Genomic DNA, 19,348 nt, shown 5'->3' with positions numbered 1-19,348 from the left:
GTGTGTCACCACAAAACATGTATAAGTGTGTTTATAGAACCATTATTCATAATCACCTTAAAGTGGAAGCAGCCTAAATATCATCAACAGTTGAATGGATGAATAAGTCATTGTATATTCATATACTGGAATCCTACACAGTAATGAAGATAAACTACTGCCATACACATCATCATGGTTGATTCTCAAACATAATATTGAATAGGAAAAGCCAGACACAAGATCAGACATCCTCCATGATTCATTTATTTAAATTTCAGAAATAAACAAGTCAATTTATGGTGTTTGAAGTCAAGTAATAAGGGCATGAACTAAAATGGTGGTGGTGAGAATAAAGAGGAGAGATAGTAAAGGTTAAACAAAAACATGAAAATACTTGTATGTGGTGATGAAAGAGAAAGATGAAGCAAAGATTGACTGCAATTTTAAGTTGGAGGGAAACAGGAATAGTAAAAGTAGGGAAAACCACGTGAAAGGCTGCACATAGGGTACGAGTATTGGCTTGAGTGATGTGACTCAGTGGTGACAGTGGAATGTCTGGATGAGAAGCCCCTCTGAACGTTGAAGCCATGGTAATGGATACATCTGCCAAAGAAAAGGCTGTTAAAATAATAAGATGAATCCAAGGTCTTGGACAATTCTTATTTTGGGAGGAATAAAGAGGTACGAAAAGGGGAATAGAAGAGATGTTAGAGAAATGTTAGACATAATAAATGGAAGAAGGGAAAGAAGTTACATGAAGAGGAGTGTTTGACTGAGGAATGGCATTGTGCAAAGTTCATTACAATATTCTCAAGCCCATTCTGTGCTAAGCTTATCTAATCTGCACAAAAATAGTATTTTATGAAATAAGTGCCATTATTATTCCCATTTATAGGTGAGAGAATTGAGGTCCAGAGAGATTAAGATTAATTTGCTAGTTTTCTCAAGAGCACAGAGTTACCTAGTGACAAATTCTTGATTTAAATCTAAGTTCTCTAGCTCCAGAGCTCAAGTTTTTATTTAGCATTACAACAAAGAAAAAGCAGAAAAATACCATTGCTTTGGAAGGCAGTAAAGAGAAGAGTTAATAAAAGAAAGTATTTTCAATTATTAAGCAATTACAAAAACAAGTCACATTACTTGAGGCTTTGCAATCTTGTGTTTGATAATCACCAAATTGACCTCAGGCTTCCTCTGCAACAGATGTAAGAAAGAGAACAAGTGAATGATAATGGGAATATTTTGAAATGGAGAGGAAAGAGTTCATGTCAGATATTTTTTCAAGGTTACTGTTCCTCAACCCTATCCCCTCTTATCTCCCCTAGAAACTTACACATTAATCATTCTCCCTCCCTGTAGACTAGTTCCATAATTGTCCAGCTTTGGCAAAGTCTCTTTTATACTGAAACATTCTTTTGTAATTTTACTACCTGCTTCATGGTCTCACAGACTTGCTTTAATCCCCTTACTTTGGGGAGTGGTATTGAAAACTCAAGCGTGTATCAAATCCTTCTCCTAGGAGGGAGGAGGATTTGGAATTGTTGCGGGAGGGAGGTGGGCTCCATTGAAAAAAATGAGTGAATATTGTGAGTAGAAGCCTTGATTTTAGTGAAAAGGTATAACTTTATATTGAATAGAAAAGTTGAGTTCATTCACTGTAGAACAGGGTATTTCAAGAAAACACAGTAAATTTTATGGGGAACTTTGAACTACATACTGGCAACTGCCCTTGAGTAGAAATCAGGGAAAGAAGAGGTAAAGAGGACAGAGTTTGTTCTTAGAGGAAATTATATATTAATTGTGGGGCTCATTGTGGGGAAATAGATATGAAGAGTGAAGAGAGATTGCAGTTTAAATATTTACATGTTAGTACCACTTCCTCAAGTTCCCATCAAGCTACCAGATTCTATAGCTCTAATACAGGGAAACTGAAGAAACAGCCAGGGATGCAGGATACCCGGAATGTACATATTTGAAAAACATTAATTTATACATTATGGATTTTTCTTGTTATATAGAATCATAGTTTTCTTAATACTATTTAAAGGCTCATTTTTCAACCACAAAACTTTCTCCTTCCACCTCTTCCTTCTTCTATTCATTCAGTTTATTTACTTCATTGAATGGTACCAAAGCTCAGTGTTTATTTAAGTTTGATGTTCTAAGACTCCTACTTCAGAGTAAGAGACAATAAAATGTCTGGTTTCAGCTGTCCCAGCCCCGAATCAAGGCAATGGCCTGAACGATGATTGGTGCTTTCTTGGCAGTGGCAATTTTCAGAGAGCGATTTTAATACGTTTTAAAAATATCTGCCTTCTTAGGTGTGTGAGCATTCTCCTTGAAATCCTGTTTTCATTATTCAACCTTCTCAATATATTTTACTCCTCTAAATAGAGTGCAAAAGTAAATTTTACATTAGCACTTCATATTCCAAACCAAAGTTATCCAAAGAATGAATTTTTAATGTACATGGAAAGAATAGCAAAATTAGATAGCAAATTTGCTACTTTTTTTTAGGACAGATTAAACACGTAGAAAATATGCAAAGCTGTAGTGTTAACAATGTATTAGCAAATTAAGAATTATCTCAAGAAAGAGAAAAGCCAAATAACAAACATCAATATAATTTCCAAAAGCTACATTAAAAATGATTTCAGTATTGGAAGAAAAAAAATAATTAGATGAAGACAATGATGAAAATGGTTGAAAATGCCTTTTGTTTAGCAACTGTCTTCCCAGAGTTACAGGATAAAAATTCAATTTTGCACCAACCATGTTAAAGTCTTTCAGAGAGTGTGTTAATTTACAGCTTTGTTTAGCCTTAGCAAATAATAGTTTAACGTTGCATAAACCCAAACTGCAACCTTGCTAAAGCATAGATCCTGAATTTACAATTTTATTAATTGAAACTGAAGCATATTTACCCAGGCTAATGTTATAAAACATGCCCTGGAGCAAGACACTGCCTGTGAAATTTGTTTCCAGTCTTGTCTATCTAAGTAGTTTCTTTAGGATTAAAGGACTTCTAATGATTTTCTTTATTTCTTCTACTGGTGTTAGGTGTCCATTGTTGCTTTGCCTGATCATCAGCTTCTCTGATGATAGATAACACTCAAGAAATCTGAGAGTCCAACACATAAATCATTCTTCTTGAAGAAGTTATTGCAATTCCCCATGTTGCTCAGTTATGATTTAGGAAAAACATAGGATCAAATAAATTGAATAGAATAATATTATGTCACAACCAGATTGTGAATTTGTTGTATCTCCTTTTCCTGAAGTGTGTAGTTCAAGGAAAAACAATATATAGTGCCATTTTTTTTTTTTCCTACAGAACTAATCTGTGGGTTTTAGACTTTGAGAGGAATTGGGAAGAAATGAAGGGGAGTGATTGTTGTAAGAAATGCTTGGTACTTGAATGATAAAGAGTTGGTTGAAATTGACAAACCATTAGAGTGCCACTGGGATTATTTTGCGAATACAGAAATATAGAGGAAGAAACATAGTTTTATGGACTCTAAACCATAAGGCAGATGAGACAGGAGTCAGTTTTGTTCATTAGGATGCCTAGCACATAATGTGGCATTAAGTAGAGACTTGGTAAAGACTCAATTAAATCCTCCTCTCTAGCTAAACCCTACAGAACTTGATTGTAATCTGTCTTCAGTTCTCACTCACAATGTTGGAGTTCCCTAGGCTCTGGCCTAAGCCTTCTACTCTTTGCTCTGACACACTCTCTAATTTCCATACCTTAGATGCCATCTCTATGGTTCCCAACGTGCATCTCTAGCCATAACCTTCCCGCTGAACTACAGACTTCCACATCCAACTTCCTGCTTGACATTTATACTCACATAACTAAGAAAAACCTCAGCCTACTGTCTGAAATAGAAGCATCACAGCTCATACACACATCCCTAAACCTGTATTCTCCACCAGTCTTGCCTTTCTCAATAAATAGCATAAACACTCAGTTACTAAAATCCCAAACCAGCAATCATCCATTACCTCTTTCTTTTACTCACTATCCAAATCCAATCCGTTGACTCTACCTCCAAAATAGATCCCAGATCTATCCAGTTTTCTCCATCCCTGTGTATTCTTTAGTCTAAATCACCACAAGCTCTTGCCTGGCAAGTTTCAAAACTGATCTTTCAGTTTTTACTTATGCCTCTGCTTTCCATGTTTTCAGAGTAGCCCTAGGCATGTGTAAAACAAAATCAGATAATGTCACTCTACTTGCTTAAACCCCTCCAGTGACTTCCCATCGCCCTGAAAATATAATCCAAACCTCTTAGCAATGACCTACCGTGCAGTCCATGATCTGGCTCCCACCCACATCTCTAACTTTAGCTTTCACCTCTTTTCTTACTTTTGAGACTGCAGTTATATTGACTTCCTTCCTTTTTCTTGACTATAAGTTCACACAAGGCTTATGTGTTCATTATTCCTTTATATAAATAGTGTATCCTCTTATCTGCTGTCTTGCTCTGTGTTAGTCAGGCCAGACCATCTAATCTAAAGTATTTCTCCTCTGGGGCTTCCCTGGTGGCACAGTGGTTGGGAATCCGCCTGCCAATGCAGGGGACATGGGTTCCAGCCCTGGCCTGGGAAGATCCCACATGCCGCGGAGCAACTAAGCCCGTGTGCCACAACTACTAAGCCTGCGCTTCAGAGCCCGTGCGCCACAACTGCTGAAACCTGTGTGCCTAGTGCCCGTGCTCTGCAACAAGAGAAGCCAACGCAATGAGAAACCCGTGCACCGCAATGAATAGTAGCCCCTGCTCACTGCAACTAGAGAAAGCCCACGCGCAGCAACGAAGATCCAACACAGCCAAAATTTAAATAAATAATTAAATAATTCCTCCTCTGAACCATATCACTTGTTTCATGTCCTTCATTTTGCTCATTGTCTTAAATGACTTCCCTCTTTTATTTGTCATCTGGCTTCTAGTCTTTCTCCCCCTTGCCTCTCTATGCTGCAAAAATGTACGTAGGGAACATGTCCATGTGGTTACTACCATATCCCTAGTGCCTAGAACAGTGCACAACATACAGTAGATGCTACAAATATTTTTAATAAGTGTTAAAAATATTTCTTGAGTGAATGAGTAAAGAAAAACTTAATGAATAAATTGTTCCTTACTCATTTTAACCCACTATTTTAACATTGGCTTGTTACTACACAATTGTTTACTTACTGGATTTATCACATGGTTGAAGTATTTTTTATAATGTAAAGTATTTAAATAAGGGAACAGGGAGCCACAGGACAGTCTTTATTTTTAATAGGTCTTTATTGGAGTATAGTTACTTCACATAATGGTGTTAGTTTCTGTTGAGTAACCAAGCGAATCAACCATATGCATACACCTGGCCCCATATCCCCTCCGTCTTCAGCCTCCCTCCCATCCTCCCTATCCCACACCTCTAGGTACATCACGAAGCACGGAGCCATTCTCCCTGTGCTATGCTGCTGCTTCTCACCAGCCAACTATTTTACATTCGGTAGTATATGTATGTTGATGCGATGCTACTGTCACTTTGCCCCAGCTTTACCCTCCCACTCCATGTCCTCAAGTCTATTTTTGATGTCTGTCTCTTTATTCCTGCCCTGCAACTAGGTTCATCAGTTCCTTTTTTTTTTGATTCCATATATATGTGTTAGCATACAATATTTGTTTTTCTCTTTCTGACTTACTTCACTCTGTATGATAGACTCTAGGTCCATCCACCTCACTACAAATAACTCAATTTTGTATCTTTTTATGGATGAGTAATATTTCACTGTATATATGCGCCACATCTTCTTTATCCATTCACCTGTCGATGGACATTTAGGTTGGTTCCATGTCCTGGCTATTGTAAATAGTGCTGCAATGAACATTGTGGTACATGTCTCGTTTTGAATTATGGTTTTCTTACGGTATATGCCCAGTAGTGGGATTGCTGGATCATATGGTAGTTCTATTTTTAGTTTTTTAAGGAACCTCCATACTGTTCTCCATAGTGGTTGTATCAGTTTACATTCCCACCAACAGTGTAGGAGCGTTCCCTTTTCACCACACCCTTTCCAGCATTTATTGTTTCTAGATTTTTTTGATAATGACCATTCTGACTGGCGTGAGGTGATACCTCATTGTAGTTTTGATTTGCATTTCTCTAATAGTTAGTGATGTTGAGCATCTTTTCATGTGCCTCTTGGCCATCTGTATGTCTTCCTTGGTGAAATGTCTATTTAGGTCTTCCACCAATTTTTTAACTGGATTGTTTGTTTCTTTGATATTGAGCTCCATGAGCTGTTTGTATATTTTGGAGATTAAACCTTTGTTGTTTCATTTGCAAATATTTTCTCCCATTCTGAGGGTTGTCTTTTTGTCTTGTTTATCGTTTCTTTTGCTGTGCAAAATATTTAAGTTTAATTAAGTCCCATTTGTTTATTTTTATTTCTGTTTCCCTAGGAGGTGGGTCAAAAAAGATCTTGCTGTGGTTTATGTTAAAGAGTGTTTTTCCTATGTTTTCCTCTAAGAGTTTTATAGTGTCTGGTCTTACATTTAAGTCTTTAATCCATTTTGAGCTTATTTTTGTGTATGGTGTTAGGGAGTGTTCTAATTTCACTCTTTTACATGTAGCTGTCCAGTTTTCCCAGCATCACTTATTGAAGAGGCTGTCTTTTCTCCATTGTATGTTCTTGCCTCTTTTGTCATAAATTAGGTGCCCATATGTGTGTGGGTTTATCTCTGGGCATTCTGTCTTGTACCATTGACCTATATTTCTGTTTTTGTGCCAGAATCGTACTTTCTTGACTACTGTAGCTTTGTGGTATAGTTTGAAGTCGGGGAGCCTGATTCCTCCAACTCTGTATTTCTTTCTCAAGATTGCTTTGGCTATTTGGGGTCTTTTGTGTTTCCATACAAATTGTAAAATTTTTTGTTCTAATTTTGTGAAGAATGCCACTGGTAGTTTGATAGGGATTGCATTGAATCTGTAGATTGCTTTGGGTAGTATAGTCATTTTCACAATATTGATTCTTCAAATCCAAGAACATGGTATATTTCTCCATCTGTTTATGTCATCTTTAATTTCTTTCATCAGTGTTTTATAGTTTTCTGAGTACAAGTCTTTTGCCTCCTTAGGCAGGTTTATTCCTAGGTATTTTATTCTTTTTGTTGCTATGGTAAATGGGAGTGTTTCCTTAATTTCTCTTTCTGATTTTTCATTGTTGCTGTATAGGAATGCCAGAGATTTCTGTCAATTAATTTTGTATCCTGAAACCTTACCACATTCATTGATTAGTTCTAGTAGTTTTCTAGTGGCATCTTTAGGATTTTCTATGTATAATGTCATGTCATCGGCGAACAGTGACAGTTTTACTTCTTCTTTTCCAATTTGTATTCCTTTTATTTCTTTTTCTTCTCTAGGACTAGGGAGAGGACTTCCAAAGTGGCTAGGACTTCCAAAACTATGTTGAATAAGAGTGGCGAGAAGGCCAGTCTTTTCATGGAAATGCCTGGAGGTGTGTATAGTGAAAAGGCAGGGGCCTCAAAAGCTGAAAGAAAGGGCAAAAAGAGGGGACCAAAAAGTAAAAATCTATAGTCCTTTATATTCTTTTTTTTTTTTTTTTTTTTGCGGTACGCGGTCCTCTCACTGTTGTGGCCTCTCGCGTTGCGGAGCACAGGCTCCAGATGCGCAGGCTCAGCGGCCATGGCTCATGGGCCTAGCCGCTCCGTGGCATGTGGGATCTTCCTGGAGGGGCACGAACCCATGTCCCCTGCATCGGCAGGTGGACTCTCAACCACTGAGACACCAGGGAAGCCCTAGTCCTTTATATTCTAAGGACATGACACATACCAGAGGCTAGCTAAAAATCTAGAGAAACCAACAATCCTAGTTTACTAGGACTATTATGAAGGGTGGATTCCTTGCATCTCGGACTTGGACTTGAGACTTTCAGTTTTAAAATCAGGACAAGTTGGTCACCCTAGATGAAACTAAGAGCTTTTTCCCTTGCTACTTATACATTTGATAATCTTCCCTTTTATTTCTTTCGTATCTACTTCTAGAAGTAAAAGCCCTTAAAAATTTATAAAATAGCTTTGTTTGTTTGGAAAACATTAGACAGAGGAGAACCTTTGAGACTAATCTGTTCTTTGGTAGAACTGGGAGAAGAGCAAGTAGATACTGCTGGTGGTGACAAGAGGTGATGATGAAGGGTAATACAATCCTGGGAAGGAAGGAAAGGAGAGTAAGAGAATTTCCGTGTTCAACTAGCATTTAAATTCATTTGCATTTCAAGGACACAACCTTGAAATAGTACTGTGCTGTTGAGACCATGTGGACTGTACATGTGACTGAACCCCAGGAAGGCCTCTATATAAACTTAAGATTCTGTAGGGTTGGTGTGGAGATCTACTCATCTTGTGGCCGCCCAAGACAAGCCTGGTATGTAAGTTCCCTTGTGTATTAAAACTGCCACCTGCCACTCTGAAGTGGCCTGTCTCTTTCTTGGTCTGTCCCTGCCCTCTGTGTATGGGGGCCAATGTCAAATTTCACCTGGGAACTCTGAAGGTTGTAAACCAATACATTTATTATGGTTTCTGATATATTTGTATTTATTTATATCATTTTGTTTTGAGTTTTTAATTTACTCAGTTATTTCTATACATAATATTTCTTTTTTTTGGTAGTTTTTGTTTTTTCTTCTTAATAAATTTGGATCTTATACCTTCTAGCTTAAGTTCTTTTTTAGCTTTAAGTTTTATTCTCAGGTACAAGCCTGGGAATAGTTTTTTGTTAAATTCTGTCTGTGGAATTTCTCTGTCTTGTCAATAGTACCATTTCAAACCCCACACCTGTGGGAAATTTTCATAAGAGACATTTTAATATCTTGTCCGTGAAATCCCAAGGCTCTTGGCTAAGACTGGTAAATGTCCCAGAGAGCCAAAAGATCAGTAACTCCATATCAGTCATTTCTACCTCTTTCTTTAATGTTGGCCACTGAAGATCTCCTTAATATATTTTGCTCAGTTATATGATTCAAAGAATATCTGTTATATTTTATCCAGTTTTCTAAAGTTTTTTGTAGTGAGATTGTTGTTGGTTTACAATATCTGATGCATCTTTTTGACCAAAATGGAGCAACTTTAATTTGTATTTTTACCTAGCTCTGTAAGTAAAGATAAATAATTCACAATTAATTATGACCAAAATAAGAGTAATTTGTACTTCAGGAGAAAAAAGTAAAACCTAATGTTTAACCTTTTTTGTTTTTTAATAAAGAAGTGTATTCTGGGCTTTGGATCAGAGGCTGTTTATGAAATATATGTAGTGAGGCTTAGTCATACCAATTCCCTTTCACTCTTGGTTCCTTTCCCTGTTACCATCATCTTCTGTCACTTCTGCTCAAGTCCTGCACTTGCTCATGCATGATATGAAAAATGAGGACTGGAGTTTTGGTATGAAGAAAAGGAAATGCTAAGAGAAAATCTAATGAAATTAGAAAGGAGAATTCCTCTGGCCACCTACGTATATATCTGTATCTATATATGTATATGCGTATGTGTATATGTATGTCAGAGATAGAGATACATATGATATGTATGTATTATATATGCAGGCATGTGTTTCAGTGATGTTATTGGAACTCAGGAATTTCATTGCTAAAATAATTTTCTGTGCCCGGAGTCGGTACCTACTTGCATTTGTTTTCATAATTATTTCTATAATTGGTTCTACAAGTAAATACAGAAATAGCTGGCTTATTCCTACCACCTGCTTATAGAGATATACAGAGAAGGCAGTAATACATATCTAATTTATTCTTCACTTCATTTTCTAACAAATAATATGATCACAATACTGGAATTATATCCAATTTAGTATTCTGTTCCTGCATTCAAACACTGGGATTATTTTTTAGAAAATAGATGCCCTTTATGAGAATTAAATGGTCAGATATAGAGAGGTGGATGGCTAATTTTAGATGCTATTTGAATAAATTTGCATATGAAAAGTCTTCAGAAAACTTCTTTTAAGAAAAAAGTACATATAGGTGCATGTGCTACCCATAAACCATTTTATTTGGGATGACTCTATTCTCACACTTGTGCCAGCAACTCCAGAGTCAAAACAAAAGTTCTAAAGTTTTTGATAGGATCTTCTTTCTTCCCCATCAATTATACACTTAGTATACACTTAGTTATCTGTTTTATGTGGAAGGATTTCCATGTTTTGTGGATGCCATTCTCAGGACCTGATCAAAATGCAGAAGAAAAAAAGGGAATGGAAAATATATTTGACAAAAAGGAAGAGAGGGAGGAAAGAAAAATAGAAAATATGGATAAACAAAGTTAGTGAATTAGATGAAAATGTTAGAAATTACAGATAATTGAAAATATTTCTGGTATTATTCAATAGAATTAGAGATTTTGGTTGGTCCTGTTCTTTGGCAATTCCACTGAAGTGAAAGAAAATCTTTGTTGACATATCCCTGGAACAGATATCAATGAGGACATTCCCTGCTAAACATTTTCTTCTAATGGGATTTTCTTTGTTAAATTTTGGTTGTCTTTTGAATGAAACAGGAGACTACCATCAGATCATTATTCTCAAGAAGCCATCCATCCCTGAAGTTCCTAGCCCAGCTATATTTGCATTATGTCTGGCACAGAAGAGCAAGGCAACAATAAATTCCAGGGTGCTTACCACTGACATTTTTTTGCTTCCTTATCTACAAGTGCCAGCCTCAACCAACCAGTATGTAAAGTCCACACTCTATTTTTGAAGGAAATCAAAGTCATATAGGTTGCCAGATATTAATAATTATATCTAAACTCAATTAAATACAAATTCGTTTTTATTAGTATTTCTGAAGGTACTTCCATAATGATATCCTACTTATTCATGCTAAAACACTTTGGTAACTTTGACCCTTGTAGGGGAAAGTGTCCACTAATGACCTGGTTGTAGACTCAACGATCAACACATGTTCAATTACTGAGTATTATTTTACTTTAGGAGCTTCCCTGAATCACAATTTAAATATATATATATATATATTTTTTTTTTTCTTAATTATGTGTTATACCGTTGTTCTTCCTGTGAAAAGAACTGTAGAGGGTTGGAATAAAGAACACATAATTCTGAAGATGAAATATCACATTCTAGGTTTAGGCACAAAGAATCTAATAAAGTTCTCCCTCTCACCAAATGAAGAAACATTGCTCTTATTTTAAATATCCACATTAAAATGTTTACATCTGTAATTTAAAATTTAATTATTCAGTTCAATGGTACTTTTTCTGGATATTTAATATGTTATATGAAAACAATAAGAAAGTCTTTAATAAAATAGATGGATAGCCAAGTTATAATCATCTAGGGAAAAAAGAAAAGAAACCCAGGGGCTTCCCTGGTGGCACAGTGGTTGAGAGTCCGCCTGCCGATGCAGGGGACACGGGTTCGTGCCCCGGTCCGGGAAGATCCCACATGCCACGGAGCGGTTAGGCCCATGAGCCATGGCCACTGAGCCTGCGCGTCCGGAGCCTGTGCTTCACAATGGGAGAGGCCACAGCAGTGAGAGGCCCGCATACTACAAAAAAAAAAAAAAAAAAAAAAAAAAGAAACCTGATATGAGCAATTGCACAGAATTCTTTGCCAACATTTTGAAGCCCAAAGTGATTGTGGGCCTATAAGGAGAATGAAGGATGAGATATTGTGAATGTGTAATACACCTGCATGCTTCACATAGGCAGTCTGATCTGACATAATTAATTGGCCAGAAGTAAAAAAAAAAATTACCAACAAGGCAATGTTATCATTTCATTCTACATAAAGAGATTTTTTTTTTTTTTTTCCTAAGATTATGCTACTAATGTCAGCCTTGCTGCTGGGGTGACCATGTTCATGGTTGAAGGCAAATGTGTCACTGTTCTTCAAAACACTAATTTCAGACATATGCAGTGCTAATTAGAGGTCTAGTAAGTATTATCACCTTTCCATACAAAATTCAAGCCTGCAAAAAAAAATGCTTTTTTTAAATATTACAACAAAAGAGAAAATGCATTCCCATATGGTATAAAAAGTATTAAAGAACTTGCCTAAAAAGTCATTTATCAAGAGAGGAAATTTTCTTCAATTCCTTAATTTGTTTTTTCATGAAACTAAAGTGTTTCATTCATAACAGATATTAATAGTCCTGTAAAATTAAAGCTTTATTGGCAGAAACAGGTGCCATGCAACTATTCTTTTAAATGACAGAAGATGGTTATAAGGTACAACATATGGTGGGAAAACCTAGAAAAAGAAGACGCATTCCTTCTTTGGGCATCAAGACAAGCTTCACTGAGAGACGTTATTTGAGGTGGGCCTAAAGATTGGGTAGAAAGAATATTGAGGCCGAAAAAAAGGGGCAAATTAAAATATTGTTAAAGAAAAGAAAGTACATGTTTAATGTAGGGTGTGAGGACACGGCACAAGGGAAAATAGTGGGAGATCAACCTGAAAAGTAGAAGGAGGGTGTATTGGAGAATTTGGGGAGAGAATCTTAGGGAGAATAGGAGAAGCTGACTAAAGCTGCTGAGCACTGTGATAAATACTATAGCTTTTTTCTGTATAGACAATAGAGATAATTTTTGAGTTCAGTGAACTAATTTATATGGCATTATCAGAGCTGTGTATTTGGATAAGTGTGTCATGATTGCATTCATGTCAGAACCAAGATTGTATTATACAGGAGACTCTGTATTTCTGCCTACCTTTTAAACTTGAACACCAGAAGAAAATGTTCTGAAATATACATATGCCAGTGTGTGTATTCAAAAGATTTTGAAAAACAAGCAGTTATCTAATTTGGACCTAATATAGTGGGGATGAAACACTTTCATCTGAAAAACACTAAATGATTTAGATCAGATAAGATATTTTCATTGCTTACTTAGTTTTGCTTCTGTATATAAATTCACAGTATGTGCTTTAAGACAATTTGAAAAGTTTGGTAGTTTTTATGATTGTAATATCAAAATATGTTTTTGTTGTTTCAGATGATGGTGCCTGTCAATTAACTGAACTACTGTGGTAAGTTGGTTTTTCTCTTTTCAATCTGCATTGAATGTTTTCCGTTCTAAGATTCAAAGGGATTTATGTCACCTTTAAAACCCATAAAAATGTGAGCATTTAAATGGATTGAAAGTCAGGCGTGCCCTAGAGTAGACTGAGCTTTTTTTTCAAGGATGTTACCCTTACCTTTTTTCTTCTGATCTGAGCCAAAATTGGAAATCAGAGAGCCTCCTGTACACATATATCAGGAGCCTAGGAACGGCTACTGTTTTCCAAATGTTTTCCATTTCACTTGTCCCATCTGCTTGCCCAGGGTTGACCCTGAGAAAACATACAAGTGTTCACGCTATCAGAGGCAGTAGAATGTCTTTTAAAGAAATAATTTTTGAGTAGTTTTAAATTATCTGGAAGTTTGGTAAGAAGAAGCAGATGTTTCTCTTTTCTCCCCTCATTTCATGGAGGTATTAATGATCATGGCCATGATGGACAGGCTGATTCTCATTTTTCCGGTTTCATACCTGATTAAATCATATTGGAAAGCAGAAGTTGAAAGACAGTTGTCTTTGTTATGAATGTACTGTGGCTCCTTTTGGGGATTTCTGTTGGGTAATATTACATGTGGGAGAATGAAACATGGTACTACATGTTGTGAAAGAGAATAATGATAATAAAATATATGCTGCAATGGTGTGCCCTCAAGAAAGGAAATTTGAAAGAGGTTTTCTCTGGCAATACATTAGATTTTTAAAGATGTTTTGTTTCTTCTCTTCTTTTTCAATTAAAACAAAGAATTTAGTTTTCAACCACATTATGTCAATGGAGATGTTTGTTTTCACAGATGCTTCACTTATTCACACTCTCAATCAAAATCTCTCAATCAATTATAAAAATAGTATCTTGTTAGTTACTGTTTAAGTATTTAGAAGGAATGTTTTATAGTGTTTATATCGATAGTGAAACACCCAACACTTACTGGCACAGATAATTATTTTTGTTTTTTTGCTATTATTCTTAAAAGAAGTGAAAGTAGAAAAGGAATTTGTATCTTAACTTACATAATTGCCTTGGATTATCATGATTGGTCATTGAAAACTAAGATGAGTGGGTGTGGTTTGTATCAATCTAATTCATCTCTGAAGAAGTTGGTACCCTTTTATCTCTATCTTGGAGGAACAAACTGAACATATTTGTATGTTTTTACAATACTGGGAAACTGGTATTTTCATGGACTCTCTGCATTTTCAGACTTACAAGGAGAAGACTTTGCATCAGGACATTACCCATTTTACTTCTTTGAGAGTTTATTGGTTTAGAGTAGACGGACAAAAAGTTTCACTATTTCCTCTCTTATTCAACTGCAATAAAGAAAAAAATTAATGAAAGTGTGCCTTTGTATATCATCCTGCCGCTGCCTATAAGACATGGCCAGAGAGGCAGGCAATTGGGGGAGGGATAACAAGAAATTTGGAGATGAAAGAAAAGTTCATAAAGAGCTTGGATAAAAAAGAGGAACGGGCAAAGGTATGAGAAGCTGTATGGGGTTTGATTTAGGGAAGAACAAATGTTGGAGGAAAAAAAATATGTGAGTCCAATGTATACGATACTAATGTTTCTCAAACTTCCATGTGCCTAGGAAGCACCTGGGCTATCTTGTTAAAATGTAGATTCTAATCCAGTAGGACTAAATTAAAGCTCAAGAATATGTATTTCTATAAATTCTCAAGTAATGCTAAAGCGCTGGTTCAAGAAACGGCAAGATACTATATAAATAATTCTCTTCTTCTACTCCCTATTCAAGGAATTTCAGTTGAGAGGTGACTTTTCAAGCATTTGATTTGGATTTGATCTTTAGTGCTCTTATTTCACTTTGTAAAGATGAATCTTAAGATTAGAGAAAATTGCCGGTTTTAGTTCAGCCACCCACAAAGTGAACTGGATCTTGCTAGCCCCCAAAGTCTAGCTTCCCTCTCATTAACTGTTTAATCCATGGTAAACTGTGAAGGATTAAAGAAAGTCATTTTGTTTGAGTTAAATAATTTTCAAGTGCATGAAGTATAAGATGTTACAAAACAAGATGCATTTTTAAAACATTGCAGTCCATTCAGAGGCCATAATATCATCACCCTGCAACAGTAAAATTATAAAAAGCAATGATGGTCATGGGGGTTGGAGTCCTAACCCTAATATAAGTAAACATTACCAGCATTGCTGTGCTTGAAAGTACTTGACTTTTGCATTGAAAATGCAGTACAGTGTTCTATTGATATTATGAATGTTAGCTAGTCTAATAGTTAAGCTTATTCAGGTTCCATGGAGATTATCAAGAAAGCAGGATAGAAATCAGACGAGGCAAGGTGGGTCAGTAGCCCTGAATAATAAGCCAAGAATTCCTTGTCCAGTGGTGTAAGGAAGTCTAAAGGACGTTCTGGAACCTGGATTCTCCTAGGAGCCTGGAGAAGGCCATGGAAGGAGAAGTTCTAAAATCAATCTGAAGTTTTCTGCTCTCTTTCCTCGAAATGAGTGTGTTTCCACCCCAACTACATGTCAGAACCACCCGAGGATTTGAGAAGAAATAATTACCACCTGGGCCCACCTCAGAACAATTAACGCAGTTTCCTGGGTGGAGCCTGGCATCCAAAGATTAATGGTCCAGCTTCCTGGTGATTCCATGGGGAACTGGAGTTGAGAACCAATGCCCTACATTAAGACCTGAGATTTGTATTTTTAACACACTGTCAATGTTACTGCTCCATGGACCACACTTTGAGTAGCAAGGGCCTACCGACCCCCATAAGTTTTTCCTCACATTCAGGAGAGGCAGTATCACTGACTGAGGAGTAGTTGCCTTCTCTCTAAGTATGAGGGGAGAGAAGGGAGAAGCAAAAGAAGAGAAGAGACATCCAAATGGCATGTGGTGTGAACCCTGGGTAGAATATTCAACTCCTCACCTGGTTGGATTTGAAGGGCAAAGGAAAAATCCGTGTACTCCAAAATATCTTACCTAATCATATCATAGCGTGCTTAAACTTGCACTATTAAAATTAATTTGATTTTAGTGCTTTCCTAACTTGACTGTGCAAACATTATCCTTTGGTACAATTGTTATAAATACAGAGAATTGAGGAAGAGAGTGAATTGGGCAGGAATCGGAATTTTATTAATCATCCGATGGTTCTAATTGAGAACAGAGCTTGGAAGCCATTGTTTTAGACCACACACTGCATTCTTTCCTGGCTTTCTTTCAATATGTAAACATATTCCTCTTCTTTAAATTAATATTTTATATGTACTATTCCGCATAACAATAGAGCTCAACATAACAACAAAATAATAATGATCAATACTAGGTATTATACGATGCTTACTGTTAGTCAGGTACTGATCTGAGAGTTTCATATGCCCTAAAAAGTCTTAGATAATATGTACTATTGTTATCCACTTTACATCTAAGGAAAATGGGGAAAAAAAATGTTAAATTTCCCAAGTAGCTGGTAAATGGTAGAACTGGGATTTTCCGGTGTAAGATATTCTGGCTCCAGAACCCATGCTCTGCTAAACTACTTATCAACTGTCAATTGATTAATGTATTTAACAAGTGTTTCTAGAGCAGATTCTAAGCACGAGGTGGTAGAAATAGAGCAGTAAGCACTACAAAATATATGTCTTTATGAAAATTCCTTTTTCATGGGAGGCTCTTGTTTTTAGAATAGCCAGAATTCTTTAAAAGACAGTATTCATGGCAAGAAGACATGGGTTCAAATGTGACTATTCCATTTACTTTCTGAGTGATCTTGCTAAATTTCTTTATCTCTGTAGTAAACTAATGAAATAATGTGAAGGGATATCTAAATGAGTTACTTTCATTGCTTTGCATCATCACTGACCGTAAAGAAAGAAGTTTTGCCTGTATATGAGGCTTAAAAAATGTCTTAGTTGGGAAAGATTGATTTTTATTATGTCAGTAGACACAAAGAGCATCGTGAAAGCATTAGATAGCAGGAGGGTGTTTGTGGCAATGTTAGTGATGTTGGTATTGGCATCGGTGTTAGTGGTGATGATCGTCATAGTGGTGGTGATGGTTGAGGTGATGAAATTGATCATAAAAATTGCTGTTCATTAAGCGCTTACAATGGCTAAGGCATTGCACTAAATTCTTTATTTTTATTACTTTATTTTTTTCCATTTCATAATCTTATGAGGTCATATAATTATTGTTATAATGTAGAGCTAGAAAATGTGAGGATTAGAAAGCTTCAACAACTAGCCCAAGTTGCATAGCTAAACAAGTAATGGAACCTGAATTTGATCCAAGATATGTCAATTATCTATTTCTGTGTAACAAACCACCCTAAATCTCAGTGGCTTAAAATAACCATTTGGTATTCCTCATGATTCTGTAGGTTTACTGGGCAGTTATTCTGCTCTGTCTGAAGTTGGCTGGGGTCACTTATGTGGCTACATTCAAGTAGGCACTTAACAGGAGGTCTGTTTTTCATGTGTCTCCTCTTTCTACATGATGAGTCATCCTCCAGACGCTCTCCACATGACCTTCATCTCTAGTAGAATAGCTTATACTTTCACATAGCATGCAGCTCAATTCCAAGAAGTGTTCCAAGGAAAAAGCCACACTGCAAGTGCCTCACTTTGCAGCATGCTTGCTAAATTCTCATTGGTCAAAACAAATGTCCAAACCCAAAGTCACTGTAGGAAGGAATAAAACCAGTGCACAAATACCTTGACACATGGTTCAGTCTCCCATACCAGATATGGCTGACTCCAAGACCCACTGTGCTTTTAATTACTATAGCGTGTTTCCTCCCTGGAGATATTGAAAGTGAACATTGGAAAAAAACAGACCACATAGTATTGTTGAAGAATCACCATAGGTAGACTTGACCTGGGATTCCAACAATAATGAGTAAATTTAATTATTCAAGAGGAAATTTATTATACAACACTCAATTTTGAGCTGGATGGCAAGGTTCAAAGTTTGAGAATTCAGAGCTTTTGAACGTCTGATTACCAAATAGGATCATGACGTAGTTGGCAAAATTGTGAATATTTACAAACTGGATTTCTACTCTTGCCCTAATGTAGAATCTCATTGTCACAAGTACACTTCTGCATTTGAGTAAACAACAGGAGGAACAGCGATAATATTGTGTCTACTTAGGTTACCAAATAGGATCTTAGTTGAATCCTCAAGGGTGATCCCAAAAGCATGCAGAAAAGACCTGAGTCTGAAAGAGTCAGATGGCAAAAGACACCTGCTGTTACCAATGACCCATCTATAATGCAGAGCAACCTCTTAACGTGAGGTTGTGAATAACTTTGGATTTTGAACAGGCTTGTGTCCCAGTGGGCCTCTCCGGATGAATTAGTTAGAAAACAGACAACCTGCTTATCTAGAATCTTATTATTGTGGTCATTAATTTTCCCAACCTATTGTACCACACTTTCCTCACTTAGGGCCAAGGAGATTCTTGAATGTGCAGCAAGACCAGAATAATATAGAGTGTTTTGCCTCACTGCTTTCAAGCTGTTCTGTTGTTGTTGTTTAGGAGCTCCATAGAGAGCATCTGTCTTTAGGATTATAAATTTGGTACTTTTTACCAGCTCTAAATTTTCTCTAATGCTTAAGAGTAGTTGGATCAACAGCCTACTCCCATCTAGAGACAAGTAATGTGCAAAACTGAGTGAACTCAATATGATCACCACTCAAGGCTTCTCCCTGTGAACTAAAGTCTTCTTTAAATTTTGAAATAACTTCTAAATAAGAAGGCAAAAAGAAGCAAAAGCATGTGTGAGAAAACATGTTTTTTACTTTTTCTTGGCACAAAATGCAAGTGTAGTAGCATCCCCCTCTGTCATAAGTAGAAGTAGGATCCATTCCCATGTTCTTCCAGGAGTTCTGTTTTACTAGTCAGTAAAAACTGAATCCATATTGCTATAAATGGAAGATAACTAACACCCTAATATATTAAATAGGAATTTCTAAGTTGCACCAACAAAATAATTGGGTGCATGTACAAATGAGGATTCACATGTACAGAATTCAAATTTTGTGTATGCAAAACAGATAATTGTGCAATCAAATAGGTGATTTTGATTAAAATCATTGTATATGCAAATTCACCACTTGCTGAAGCAGTCATATTTTGACACATGCATCCATAATTTGTGGTTTCTAATTTAAGGTAGTTTCATGGCAGAAATAGTCTTACCTATTGGATCTCACGTTTTACGTATTAGCCAAATACTGCTTTTTAAATTTTTTCTTCCTTTTTGGTAATCATATTACTGTCATTTT

At 36.4% G+C, this 19,348-nt stretch overlaps 1 protein-coding gene across 29 annotated transcripts in view; it reads left to right on the top strand.

The window, feature by feature from the left end:
* PTPRD (protein tyrosine phosphatase receptor type D) overlaps nt 1–19,348 on the top strand; it is a 2,145,367-nt gene that overhangs the window by 1,131,850 nt on the left and 994,169 nt on the right. For all 29 annotated transcript variants that reach the window (XM_067744351.1, XM_067744350.1, XM_067744358.1 and 26 more), the window contains exon 8: nt 13,023–13,056. The gene's annotated coding sequence lies outside the window, so the exon portion shown is untranslated. The remainder of the gene's footprint in view (nt 1–13,022; nt 13,057–19,348) is intronic.

The sequence above is a fragment of the Pseudorca crassidens genome, chromosome 7 (assembly GCF_039906515.1).
Source record: "Pseudorca crassidens isolate mPseCra1 chromosome 7, mPseCra1.hap1, whole genome shotgun sequence".
In the NCBI taxonomy this organism is placed as follows: Eukaryota; Metazoa; Chordata; class Mammalia; order Artiodactyla; family Delphinidae; genus Pseudorca; species Pseudorca crassidens.
This window is presented reverse-complemented; position numbering and strand designations above follow the sequence as displayed.